The following is a 14540-nucleotide window of genomic DNA, read 5'->3' on the forward strand; positions in this document are numbered from 1 at the left end:
ATAATTATATTTTTTTTGGCCTTTTGGATCAATCATGTAAAAATATAAAGTTTTTTTTTTTTAATTTGATAAGTTTTTAACCGATAAATCCACACAAATAATACATTTTTTTAAAAAATAAATATCTTGTTCGTTCAACAACATTCTACATATAGCAAACAACAAGACAAACTATGTTGAAAAATAGACAGTATATACAAACATAGCTACTTGCCAAGCCATTCCATTTCTTCAAAACCACATCAAAATCTGATTGACATTTCAAAACCTGAAAACAACCAAAAGAAACCATAATTAATCACCAATGCAGTTGATCATCTATTTATAAAAATTTCAGTTATAAAAACTAAAGAAATATCTGACTAATTTTACATTAATAAACAACCCAAATGAAAATGATACTGAATTAGTTTTTCATCAATAAATCCAAAAAACTAATTAAAATATAATCCCTAGAAACAAAAGATAACGATAGTTTTTATGCTCGTATCGAAATTTGCTTTATCTGGTTTGGATTCACATATATAACCATATACTGGTGCCTTCAAATGTTGGATCTAACCCAAATACATTTACAAAAAACCCAGATCTGACTATGTATCTCATATCCAAAGTTTGATTTGTCAACCTTGATTTGTTGTGTAGTGTGTGTGTGCGTGACAACATGAATGGTGATGCGGAAGTTCGTGACTTTGATAAAGAATGAGGACGGATGCATTAAGGACATGATCGGTTGAGAACTCAAAGTTTCCCGAGAACCCGAGAACTAAAAGTGGAGTGTTGGATCGAAATTAATTCATTAAGGACATGATCGTCATCTTACCAATCTTATTTAATGTTTAATTTTTTTTGTTATTGGAAAGATTAATAAAAGTTCTAAAAATTAACATAAAAAATCAAATTTCATATTTTTTTTTAAATAATTTTCGTTTTTTTTTTCAATGGAGATTTTTTTAATTTTTTCAAAAAAAATGAATTTTCAAAAAAATGATTTTTCTTTTAAAAAACTGCAATTTTTTCAAAAAAACTGCACTTTTTTTTAAAAAAAAACTCTATTTTTTTTTTCAAAAAACTACAATTTAAAAAAACAGCAATTTTTCCAAAAAAAAACTGCATTTTTTTTCAAAAAAAAAAAATCTGCAATTTTTAAGAAAAAACTGCAATTTTTTTAAGAAAAAACTGCAATTTTTTACAAAAAAAAACTGCATTTTTTTTAAAAAGTAAATTTTTAAAAAACAGTATATTTAAAAAAAACTATAATATTTTAAAAAAAAAACTCTAATTTTTGAGCAAAAAAATCAACGTTTTAGGTGCATATATGCATATTTTTTCAAATGCATATATGAATATTTTCTTATACAATCATATTCGTAAATAAATCATAAAAAATCTCAATTTTATTAATCAATCTATAAACATAATACTACAAGTATTTTATTCAATACAAAATAAAATATAAAAAAACTACAACGATTCACAATAGTATCATTTCTTCATATCAAGATTTTCATATTTTCTTCAATTTATCACTTTTCACCTCTTCAATTTTTTCCATAAATTCTTCAAATTCTACAAGAAAATTAAAAAAAAAATGATTAATGCAAGAACACTCACAAAAATGTACATGTATATATCATGTAAGATTCACATGAGATTATATCATGTGATTATATAATGTGTATCTTTTAACTATCATGTAATTGTATCTTTTAAGATTCACATGAGATTATATCATGTGATTATATAATGTGATATTCACATGTGATTCATATGTGAATTATGAATTACATGTTATTTACATATGAATCACATGTAATTCATATGTTTTTCACTCGTGATTTACATGTGAATCATATGTAATTCATATGTGAATTACATGTTATTTACATGTTAATCACATTTAATTCATATGTGTTTCACTCATGATTTACATGTGAAACACATCTGATTCATATGTAAATTACATGTGAATCACATGTAATTCGTATGTGAATTACATGTAATTCATATGTGTTTCACTCGTGATTTACATGTGAATCACAAGTGATTCATATGTGAATTACATGTGAATCGCATGTAATTCATATGTGAATTACATGTTATCTACATGTGAATCGCATGTAATTCATATGTGAATTACATGTTATTTACATGTGAATCGCATATAAATTATGTGTTTCACTCGTGATTTACATGTGATTCATATGTGAATTACATGTAATTTACATGTAATTCCTATGTGATTCACTTGTGATTTACATGTGAATCACATATCATTCATATATGATTTACATGTGATTAATATGTGAATCACATGAGATTTACATGTGAATCACATATGATCTACATGTGAATCACATATAATTCACATGTAAATATATGAATCACATCCAAATTAATACAATGGATATTATATACGACAAAGTAATTAAATTTGGATAATAATGTAACGAGTTGTTGCAAGATAACTAATTATTGAGATATATGTAAAATTTCCTAACTATCCCTATCTTTTAGCAAATGATTACTCATTTTTAAAATTCACATCCAAAAACTATCTAGGACCCATGTCATAAATAAAAGAACAAACCTTAATAGGTGTAGTGTATAAATACGGAGGGCTGACTCTTGAGTTTTCAGGGAAGCAAGTTGAATGCTGAAAACAATAGACTATCAGGTCTATTTTTTATTCCAAGATGGATAAAAATTGCAGCTTTTTGTCCGACCTAAAAAGGTGGGACAAAAAATATGTTCTCAAAATTATTATACTTTAAGAAATATATGTAATTATAGCAATGCATTTTTTATTAATTAATTAAGAAATGGAAGTAGGATGCTATAAATATAATAAACAAATTGACAAAAGTATAAAATACAAATGATAAGAACCTGAAATTGGTAGGGGAGAAAACTCCAATCCAGTCATCATTTGATGGGTTCAAATTGCTGATGTGCACATTCACCCATTCAGAATTTTGCTACATATACTACAAATTAAATACCCAAGTTTGCTTGTTGGGCCCTCAATGCTACATGGATTAAAAAACAAACGACTTACATTAACAAAAAAAAATGGCAATGAAGACTTGCAATTTAGGTTTCAATCCAGGTTAAGCTTCCCATTAACAAGAACTTGCTCGGAAGTTCTCCTCCTGATGGAGCTAGATATGTGATTTTCTTCCTGAAATTGTAAATACAACACAAAATTAATTTGTATTTTATATTTAATATTTAATAAGTTCAGAGCTCTCAATCAAACCTTGGAATATCAGTATCAGTGATCCAAATAAACCCAACTATGTTGCTATATTCAAAGCAAATAAACCAAAACAATAGTAAGCACCATATACAATAAGTTCTATTAAAACAATTTTAAAGAATACCTTGAAAGAATCTGATCTTGTTCTTTTGCAAAAGAGACAGCAAGAACTAAATTGAACAAATCCCTATTGATGTTTACAGGAACTTATGAGCTGCCTTCTTCTAAATCATATAACTTAAACTTCAAGTTTGAACTTAAATTAATTATATTTCCATTTCATTTCTTTATTAGGATTATGAGGCCAGGAGATACATTGATCAGCCAGTTGAAGTTCCTGTAAGTTGATTATTTGTTCTATAAATTATGTTATTTGTGCTTATTATGGGATTTACACATTTTTATTATGCTGTCAACAGAGTCGAATCACAACAGAGGAGTACTTGATGAAGCACTTGAGGTAATTAAGTTTTTTTTTTAAGTATGAAAATCACTTGAGGTAATCAACACTTTCTGTTCTTGAAATCGAATGAATAAGTATCTTAATCAACAATTTGGAAAGGCATAGAAACACAATAGTTCAAATCAAACGGACTAACTAAAACCTATCACTTTGGTATTGGGCTTAATGAGGAACAAAATTTGATTGAATATATACAGAGGACGCATTAAGATGTACCTTAGAAGACTAATTCGAGTCTAGATTAACACATCTCACCAATCGAAAAAGGAACTCGTCCGTCAGGGGATCGTGAGAACCACCGGTAAAATCCTCTCCGGTCCAAAAATACAGTTTCAGTGATTGAAAAAGTGAAGAAGATACTAGAGATGGTGTCGACATGTACCGAAGGACGGACGACGATTTCTAAAGACGAGAACTGTGTAACGGCGGTCGTACACCGGCTGATGAAAGTATCACTGGCGGTGACAGATCAAGGAATCGGAGTGATCTGGAGCTCGTGTTACATGTCAAGAGATCGAATGGCTCAGGAATTTGCAATGAGGAACAATGGATTGACAAAGGTGTTGCTCGTGATGCAGAGTAATTGCTTCGAAACGGTGAGGCAAATCGGTGTGCCGTTCATAATCGCAACTAAGAATTGCAAAATCAAAAGTTCAAATTCATAAAACTAGGAATACTAATTGAACTTACCTGAGTTGCGATGAGCAATAATCGACTTTATGTGTGTGATTTTGATCACCTGTGCTAGAAATCGATGGTGATTTCATTGAAATCGGTGATGATTTTGTTGAAAATCGACAATAACTGTGGTCCTTCATCGATCTTCAGCGCATGTGTGTGAGTCTGATCTTCAGTGAGGATCTCTTTCTGTACGACGTGATTACACATACTTTGGCTATCAAAGATCCATCATAGAATATTCAGGTATTTGGCAATCTACTGTTGCAATTGAAGATGAAAACTAATGACATCGATCTCTTAGCTCGTGGATTCACCATCGATGATACGGAGGATAAGGACCATGGATTAGTAGTCTTCACCTTACCTGATTCAATGAATAGCGGAGACATTTGACGGAGGAAACCATAGATGTCAGGCGATGGTTCTGGATTGGGGAAGGATCGACGATGAAGTTATAAGAGAAAGAGGGATGACGGACAAAGACGATGAGAGACTTGAGAGCGGCATCGATTGGTTTGGGGGATAATCTCTTCAGTACCATAAATGCCCTTCGATTAATTTCAGAACCATACCCCCGTATTTAATTTTCCCATTTATTTACAAAAACGCCACCGAGCATCCTAGCCTTTTATTATTTTGATCTAACGACTCACAATCGGTTCTCGGGAAACTTTGAGTTCTCAAATGATCCTTCCTCTCTCTCTCTCTCTCTCTCTCTATATATATATATATATATATATATATATATATATATATATATATATATATATATTGTAAAACAAGTTATTAGTTAGAATTTATTAAAATCATCACAACTACTTAAAAAATATATAAATAAATAAATAAATAAACTAGTATACAATCCCAAACGTTACTACAAATATATGCATTTTCTCATTTGTGGTTCTCAGAACCTCCACAAATATTGCTTTGGTATCATAAAAAGCACACATAAGTTCTTTGGGTTACATATAGTCATCTTTAGTTTGAGTTTTCTCATATTGCTTGTCTGTCATCAATGTAAGTTTTTATTTGTATTTACTTTTAATATAGTTCATCTTTTTAAACAAATGACTAACCGAGATCGTCATGTATTAATATAAAATATAGGCAACGAGACTGGACTTAATGGCATAAAAGTTATTAGAATTGTTAAACCAACAAAATGTTGGCAATATTGCGACACAGTTATTAGAATTGTTAAACCAACAAAATGTTGGCAATATTGCGACACAGTTGGTTCTTCTACTTGGTGTTGTTGTGGATATGAAGATGATGTTACAACATGCACCCGTGCAAAGGATACATGTATGCCAAAATGTATTGAAAAGAAAAAATGTTGTAGCGGTAAAAATTAATTTTTACTATCGGATAAATTTGTAATTGAATAAATAAATGGTGATATTCAATAAAACCCCATTAAAACTATGGGTATCCTTAGTTATTATTTTAATTACTATCAACTACTATCAACATTCGTTTTGTACTATTTTTTAATTGTTATAATTATTATTATTATTATTATTATTATTATTATTATTATTATTATTATTATTGTAGTTGTTGTTGTTTTTATTCTTATTATTTAGGCAATATTATATACAACCATTAACAATAATTCAATAATAAAATTTTTGATGTTTAATATTAATTATTGTTGGAGTAAATACCATATTTCCGAACTGCACCAATGACTCACAACTCATTATTTATATTATATAAAAGCTTTTTGAGGATATTTAAATGACGATGAACTAGTTTAAACAATATGACAATTATTTTGAACATCAAGTTTGTATAAAATTATAAATTATAAAAAAATGGGGAAAATTTACTGAAGGTCTCAAGGAAAGTATGTGAATTTCCAATCTCTTGTTTGTAGAGATGAGCATATGGACCGGGAACTGGCCAGAACCGTAACCCGATGGAACCGGTCGGGCCGGGACCGAGACAATATTCTTGTGGATTTTTGGAACCGGGAACCGGAACCTGTAAAACCGGCAAAAACCGAAACCGTATTTTGTTATTTCCCGAGGACCGGTTCCAACATTGAAGACACGGCAAGAACCGGTAGGAACCGGCGGTCCGGTTCGGTTCCTATTTTCCACCAAATTCGGTTCCCGGACCGATTCCGGTTCGGGTCGGTTCTTTTGCTCATCCCTACTTGCTTGGTTGTTAAAAGTTTGAAGAAAAAAAAGTAAGTATAAAAGGGGAAGCAAGTGAGTAATTTTTGTATGTTCCTTTCCAATATCCATATTACCTTGTGTACAAAGAAGCATGAAGAATAATCTTTTATAAAATAAAACAATAGCTAGATATCTTTTTCTTAATTAACTGGGGTTTGTAGTTTTTATCATAAGACTGTATCTATATTATATTTTGTGTGGTTGTTAACAAACTTAATGATCGTGCTAAAAACAACTTAAAATATTGGGCTTACAGCTAAGGTATTCTAAAGTTAAAAGGTACATCTTAATGTTTCGTGATATCGAATGAGAGCTTAAAAATTCCACGATTAAGAGATTCGTAGAAAACCAAACCATTCCACTACTCTCTTACCCATTAAAAGATTCGTTGAATAATTTTTGGAATAAACATTTTTTTTCATATGCATATAATGAATATATATATATATATATATATATATATATATATATATATGTTCGGTGTTGGTTTTTTGTTGTATATGATTTTTTATGTGCATATGTGAATTTGTATGAATATATATATATATATACACACACACACACACACTAGCCGTTTACCCGCGCCAAACGACGAATGCGAATAGTTTCTTTTGGTAATTATTTCAATTCGAAAACATGTATGATTGGACATCCAATTTTGATAGAAAGGCAACGAAAAGATAAACCCCTAACATGAAATATAATTTGCTTTGGAAGATGGTAACTTATAACTTGGAAACTAATCCATGTTCTTCAAGTCAAGATAAAAAAGCATAAAAAATACCCTGTCTTTAGAGGACTGGCATTAAATGAATATATATATATATATATATATATATATATATATATATATATATATATATATATATATATATAACCTAAAATAAAGTACAAACACTTAAACTACATGTTGGGAAAGATATCGTGTTGATCCAACTTCAAACGAATGATTTATGACATTTTAATATAATTCACAGATTATGCCTGTTAAACTTTCGGTCCAAGACTGATTTTTACGCGGAACAGGTAAATACCCGAAACCAGTATTGTAGCTTAGTAGAAACCGATAACCATACATATAAACTTGTTTTTATTTTGGGTTAAAATATATGATGGGTTAATAATTGAAGTATGCTTTGTTTTATAGTACATTCATGTGTATATTATAGTACTTTACTTTCACTTTTTTAACGATGTATTTTTCGTTTTTTTTTCAAAATAGTTTCCGTCGTTGATAATTTTTCTTTAATTCATATGTCGTATTCCGAAGACCAAACAATCTACCGTTAAATATTGTTTATCAAATATATATATATATATATATATATATATATATATATATATATATATTGTTACTTTGTATTAAAAACAATATTTTGTAGGTTATAGTAAAAGAAAATATAACTACGCTATTGGTTTTACACTAAGATTTGTTATTGTTTTGGATTCAAAATAAAGTTATGTTGATGTTTTACAAAGTATGTAGCTTTTTTGGTTAAAAAGTGTTGTTTGTGATTAAAAATTTATGTACATTGTCGTTTTTTATATAATTCTGCATTACGATTTCCGATTTTCTTGTCACAACAGATCAAAATTCATCAAATAAATATGAATGCGGAGATAACCATTGTAGCCATATATTTGCTTCATACTTTTGTATGTTTAACATCTCACTTGTCATAATACCAATGGTGGGATTGTATTTTCTTTCCTTTGATCTTATTCACTTTACTAATAAAATCATATATTGTAATATAAAGAGAACATGCAATAAATTTCTTTATTATTTCCTCAAGATTTCTCTTTCTCTTGAACACGAATCACATTCTAGGGCTCCTTTGCAGCTTCACTTGCAAACATGAAAGAAACAAACATGTAATCTCAATTCAGGTGCCATGAATTAAGTTCTTAGCAATAAATAATACAAAAAACAAAAACCCTCCGCTTATCATAAGCACCAACTTATGTATGGAAATTATATAAACTATGCAAGTGCTTGCTTATTAAAAGGAACGTTGGAGCTTACAATAATTATAAGAGATTGGTTGCTTTTTGCTAAGGGGATTTCCATGACCATATATATATATATATATATATATATATATATATATATATATATATATATATATATATATATATATACATTAATCCTCAATTGGAGCTGAACCCATCTGATGAAATTAACACATGAAAATATAATGACATTAGTAGTTGCAATAAATAATATTAAAAAACATCATATCTAGCGGCAATAAATTGGTATTAACAATCACCAATAAAACCAATTTTTTTAATATTGAATCAAAATTACCACATAATTTTCTCAAAAGTAATTAACATTTTGACTTTTGTAGACAAAATTAATGGGTATTAGTCTGATTTTGAAGAATACAATGAAAAGAGACGGATTAAACTACACCTCTCATCAAATAGGATGATTTGAAGGGTGGGAGGCTATATGGTGTTAGGTCACAGGTGCTATAAATAGAGGTGTAGAACCAATCATCTTCTTTTTATTGAGGGTTGAGGGTTCTCATAGGGAAGTGATAAGACTTTAATAGTTATCACCAACAATTATGAAGTTAAATGAAAACATCTTTGAGCTTTAAGATCGATGGAAATATACCTATCCCACCCTTACCACAAAATTATTATAACTTGAACTTACATCAATATTTACAACAACAAAAGTTAAGAAGATAACTTGAACTTCAACTATAATACATGTTTTCCTAATTGTCTGGCTAACCGCTTCAACTTTTTATGTGAGCAAAAGACATACAGAAATGATCGAGCCGGTTTGATCCATCTTTTGTTTGTTGGCCAAACAATTGACTTGTTCTAGGAGAAGCTGAATGGTCCTAGTGGCATTCTTGGAACTCAAAAAGTGACACCTGATGAACATAATGAATTGCCATAGAGCTTGAAATCACATGTTGAGTTCATCTCACTGAATAACTGGGATGACCATCGGACTTGAGTAATTGTTTTTCTTCACCTGTTTATATGATCAAACTATTATTTTTCTTATTTCTACACACATCTGATATCACAAAAGAAAATAAGTATTGATTCATAGACAAAATATAATTGAAAGATAATAAACAAAAGTAAAATAAGCATGCATTCAACTATGAACGATCTTTCAAGCATTTTATCGAACACGTGTTGTGCACTATTTTATCAACCTGTTACAAAGTCATATACCCATCTATTGTATCTAACCTGAGAAAACAAATTGCATCAAGTAGAATGATTCTATCATATTGTAATTTGGAGAAATGTTTAAGAAAAAAAAAGCAATCAATTTGAATCAATGTGAGGCTTGCTAACCTGACAACAATTAAAAACAAAATCAGCTATACAGAGTAATACATATCATATTCTAGTTTCAAAAAATCGAACACTTATATTGTGTATGTATGTAAACATAGGCACACACAATCACAAACATCATTGAACATACCCTGTATTGTTTTTTTTCCTGTAGGAACCGAGATCAGACTTCAGAGGGCATCAATAAGCAAGTTAGAGATAACAAAAAACACAAAACAAAATCTAATATGGGCAAATCTGACAGAACAGAATGAAAAAAAAAACAAATTGTACCAAAGATGCAGAGTTGAATCTAGGAGACACTGCGATTTTTTGGTGAGTATCGATCGATTCTAAAGCGATTAGGAAGCAGACGCAAAGAAGAGGGGTTCGATTTCCTTCTGATGGCGGCTGTTGTGTGTAGAGAAGACTAGGTAACATCGATAAGGTAATACCGTGTATACGTATACGATGTGATTATAAGCTTAATATCGTTGTACATAGGTAATATGTATTGTACCTCTTAATTTTCAAGAAACATGCAATATGTTTAATAATATAGTAAAGATAAAGATATATATATATATATATATATATATATATATATATATATACACACACACATAGTGTATGTGTGTTCATAGGTATATTTATATGCGCATACGTTATAGTTATATGCATAAAAACAAAACCTTTTTCATGCAGTTCTTTTGCGACACTTCTCTTTGTTGATGGAAGAGTGTCTTAAGGGCATTTTTTTAAATGTTTATAGAAAAATGTTGTCACAAAAGATATATATATATATATATATATATATATATATATATATATATATATATATATATACTAGGTTATAACCCGTGGACACCACAGATTAGAAATGTAAAAATAATTTTAATTAAATTATAATGTAATTATTGATCAATAATAAAAAATAATTATAAATATAGATGTTTTGACAAGGCAAATATTATTGATTTGTCTTGATATATGAATCCTTAATAAACATAATAAAAATATAATAATACTAATTTTAGTTCAACTTTTTAAATTTTAGTAGTAAGTTATGAAACTTAATTAAAAAATTAGTATAATAACATGTGTTGGTAATATAGCAGTAGTAACACAGATGGTGTTAAATCGTATTTTTATTTTTGGACTCCCAACAACTTATTTTATAATTTAAATCAACTGATTTAGTAGCTAAAATTTTTCTTAGGAATTGATAGATCCTCTTCTCCGGCTAGATCTCCATCCTAATTTGGTAATTGTGGAACCAACTACAATAGTTGAAAAGAGATGCAACAATAGTTAAAAAGGTTCAGTAAAAAAGCAAATAATCATTTCATGAAACAGTTAATATACAAACTTAGAAACGAAATATTTGGTAAATAACAAAATGTTACCTCTATAGTCCTTAATATTTAAAGTGGCAAAAAAATCATGGTTTTGAAAATGTAAAAAAAACAATTAGAACTTAGGTGGATACTATTCAAACTCATAACCATCATCTACACCTTGAAAGGAAGGTCTACACACTCACACACAGTAAAATAACAAAATCTATTCTTTTTTACAAAACATGTCATGTTTAAAACTAGAAACGAAAATGACAATAATTAAAAAATATGTATATATATTTATAGTAGTGGTTTATTTATTTATTTTATTTTTTGGATTTTGGGTGTAGGGTTAGAATGGTCATTTTGGATTGAAATGATTTTAAGTTGTTCCCAACTCTCATGATTACAGGACATTAAGAAAAGATATTAAATTGTTCCTAATTCCCCTGTTTTTCCTACATTGCATTCCATTAGTCTTTAAAATATAATATTTACCCAACTTAAAACATAAATATCATATTTACTCTTCTTAATCCTTTAAATATCATATTTGCCCAAATATATTTTTTTGGTATTTTTTATAATTAGTTTTTCTGTTTTGGAATCATTAAAATTAAAAGAATAAGTAAATGGACCATTTTGCCCTTACCTTCTAAAATGCAGGAACTAAATTAACCTTATGCCCTTACCTGCTGCGATGAACTCTTCTTAACCTCAATTTTTTTTATAGCCTTCTCGGCATCTTTCTTGTTCCAATCAGCTGGTATTTCTTTGTTTATTAAACATTATTTGTGAACTAAAGCTTCTTTTATTAGGGGAAGGATATCTTGTAGATGGTGTTGGACAATCACTTCACATTCACTGCTAGAAAAAGGGGACAATCACTTCACATTCGTCAAGTATCTGTATAACTAAAAATAAAAGCTTGAAATACAACCAAATAGACAGATACACCAACGGTATAAGGCTTAATTCAATGCATAGCATGATCCTATATAATCAATGTAAAGTTAGAGAATTTTGGGCACGTAATCACGTATATATTTGTATGTATAAAAACATACGACAAATATTTACAAAGAGAAAGAATAACATATTTCTTACTCTTTCTAAATCCCTAAATTCTACAATGAAAATTTCTTTGGATTTTATTTTAGCCAACTTTTCTAGCCATTCTTCGTACACTAGAATAGTTCCGGTAACACTTTTGTATCTACAATACCTATTTCAAGCACAAGAAAACAGATCAATACAAAAAGGCTATGTCATGGTGCTTAAAAACAACACAAAACAAACATGTATGCATAGCAGATCCAAGGGATCCCTGCGCACTAAAACTGATTCATTGGCTTGCAAGTCTTCCACAACGTGTGCCATTTCAAGGGTCAAAAATTGCAAGTTTTTAAGCAAAGATTGCATAAATTGTCTACCTGGATTCATAAATTACCATATTATAAACAATACAATTGTGATAAAAAAATTTAATTTAGTGATTTTTTACAAAAATATACCCATGAATGATGGTTTTGTCATGGCACCATTGAGGACAGTAACAAAACTTTATCTCCCTTTCCCTGCTAACATTTGTATCTCTTAATATAAGTAGTTGGCCCCACATTCATTCAACGATTCACGAATAGGACCGATCAACAGAAGTATGTTGCTTACTTTCGTTTAGAGCCTACAGGAATGATTAAGTTGCATAAAGATGAAAGTGTTAAAAAAGACATAACATCATGAAGATTATTGGGAAATGGTCCTGTTTTTGGGTTTTTAGGTTTATAAAAGAACCGAGGGCTCCGACAGAATAAAGTAAAACGGGAACATTAGTGTGATCATTTGAAATATTCTCCAAAATCGATGCTCCAACACCATAAAATACTCCCGAATCATCAATGATATATTGAATTCCTTGTTTTAAAGCTAAAATATTTATTATTTCTAAGTGAGAAATGACATTTTATGAGTAAATAGTTATGGAAATAAACGTACTTGAACATGATCGCATTCTTCTATGAAGAAATGAAATCTTTCATTAATTTCATCTCTTTGTAGACCTTCAGATCCAATATTTATTCTCCCTGTACATTGATAAGTCATCAATTATATAACACGATCAACATATAGTACGACACATGAATTGAAGTATGACTATTTTTCATATGAAATTAGCCTTGAAAAGTCACAACCTCTTTCATACTCTTCACATATCAAACACACGCACACAGAGTTGGAACACCCGAACATAGATTAAGCAAGTGAAAACGAGAAATAATAGAAAGATGAGATATATTTAACTATCAGATTACTTGTTCCATCACTAACAATAACAAAAAAATTGAGTATTGAAAAGTAATAAGTTGCTACCTGTCGACTCCTTTTTTAAATTCCTTTTTTTGTCAACTTCATCTGTGATGCCATCAGGATCCGTGTGAGTTAAAAATCAAAGAAAAATGAAATCAGAGGCACCACTACCTTTAGATGAACACGACGATATTAGAAGCACCACCGTTTGTTGATCTTGGTAATGTTGGTTATGAACTCTAAACCCATTTAACATCAGAACATCAACAATCAGCATTACTATTTAGTTTAAGAGAATGTCTGATTTAGGGCATAGAGAGCCTGGTATTTTTTGTGCACCTGAAACAGAATGTTAAGGATGGGGCGGTGGAAATCGACGATGTTGGGGGTGGGGTTGGCGGGTTGAAATTAAGGTAAGTTGTTTTCAGTAGGAGAATTTGGGAGGGGGACGAAAATACTGAGATGGAACTAAAAATCAGCGAAAATATGGAAAGCGGGATCTGGAAAGAAGCATCGATCTCAGAATTTTCCACCAAGAGCGAAACTTAGGAGGGGGTGGGGGTGGGGGAGGGGATTAGAAATTTTCAAAGGGAAATTGTTGCAATGAGCTATACAACACGGTTTTAGTCTAAAAACTAGATCACAAAGTGTGTGGTTAAAAAGACTCATTTGTAACAAAGTGAACTGGGTTATTTAGTGCCATCATATACCACAGTTTCTTATTTTAATCAGAGTCATTTAACATTTATGTCATAAAATCGGTCTCCTTTATAATATAACCTATTTTTTTTCAAAAACCGGGTCTTATATAGCATGTCATATGTGCATTTTTGTAGTAGTGTATATCTAATCTTAAATTTATGGTATATATATTAAAAAAAACATGAAACATCTAGAATCTAGAGAAATTTTCTTTAATGGATTAGATATAATAGTTTGGTATAAAATGTACTGAATCAATATAATGGAACAAAGTTGAGGCAATTGAA

At 29.7% G+C, this 14540-nt stretch overlaps 1 long non-coding RNA gene across 1 annotated transcript; it reads right to left on the reverse strand.

Moving 5' to 3' along the window:
• Positions 1 to 11011: 11011 nt before the first annotated feature.
• On the reverse strand, positions 11012 to 14279 carry LOC145109917 (uncharacterized). Its single transcript, XR_013709322.1, has 5 exons — positions 13723 to 14279; positions 13615 to 13656; positions 13240 to 13328; positions 12759 to 12928; positions 11012 to 12677 (listed from the first exon to the last, which is right to left on the reverse strand). It is a non-coding gene; the product is annotated as an uncharacterized LOC145109917 (long non-coding RNA).
• Between the last annotated feature and the right edge of the window lie 261 nt (positions 14280 to 14540).

Source organism: Lactuca virosa, chromosome 4 (assembly GCF_052849685.1).
Source record: "Lactuca virosa cultivar CGN04683 chromosome 4, Lactuca_virosa_CGN04683_v6, whole genome shotgun sequence".
NCBI classification, from domain to species: Eukaryota; Viridiplantae; Streptophyta; class Magnoliopsida; order Asterales; family Asteraceae; genus Lactuca; species Lactuca virosa.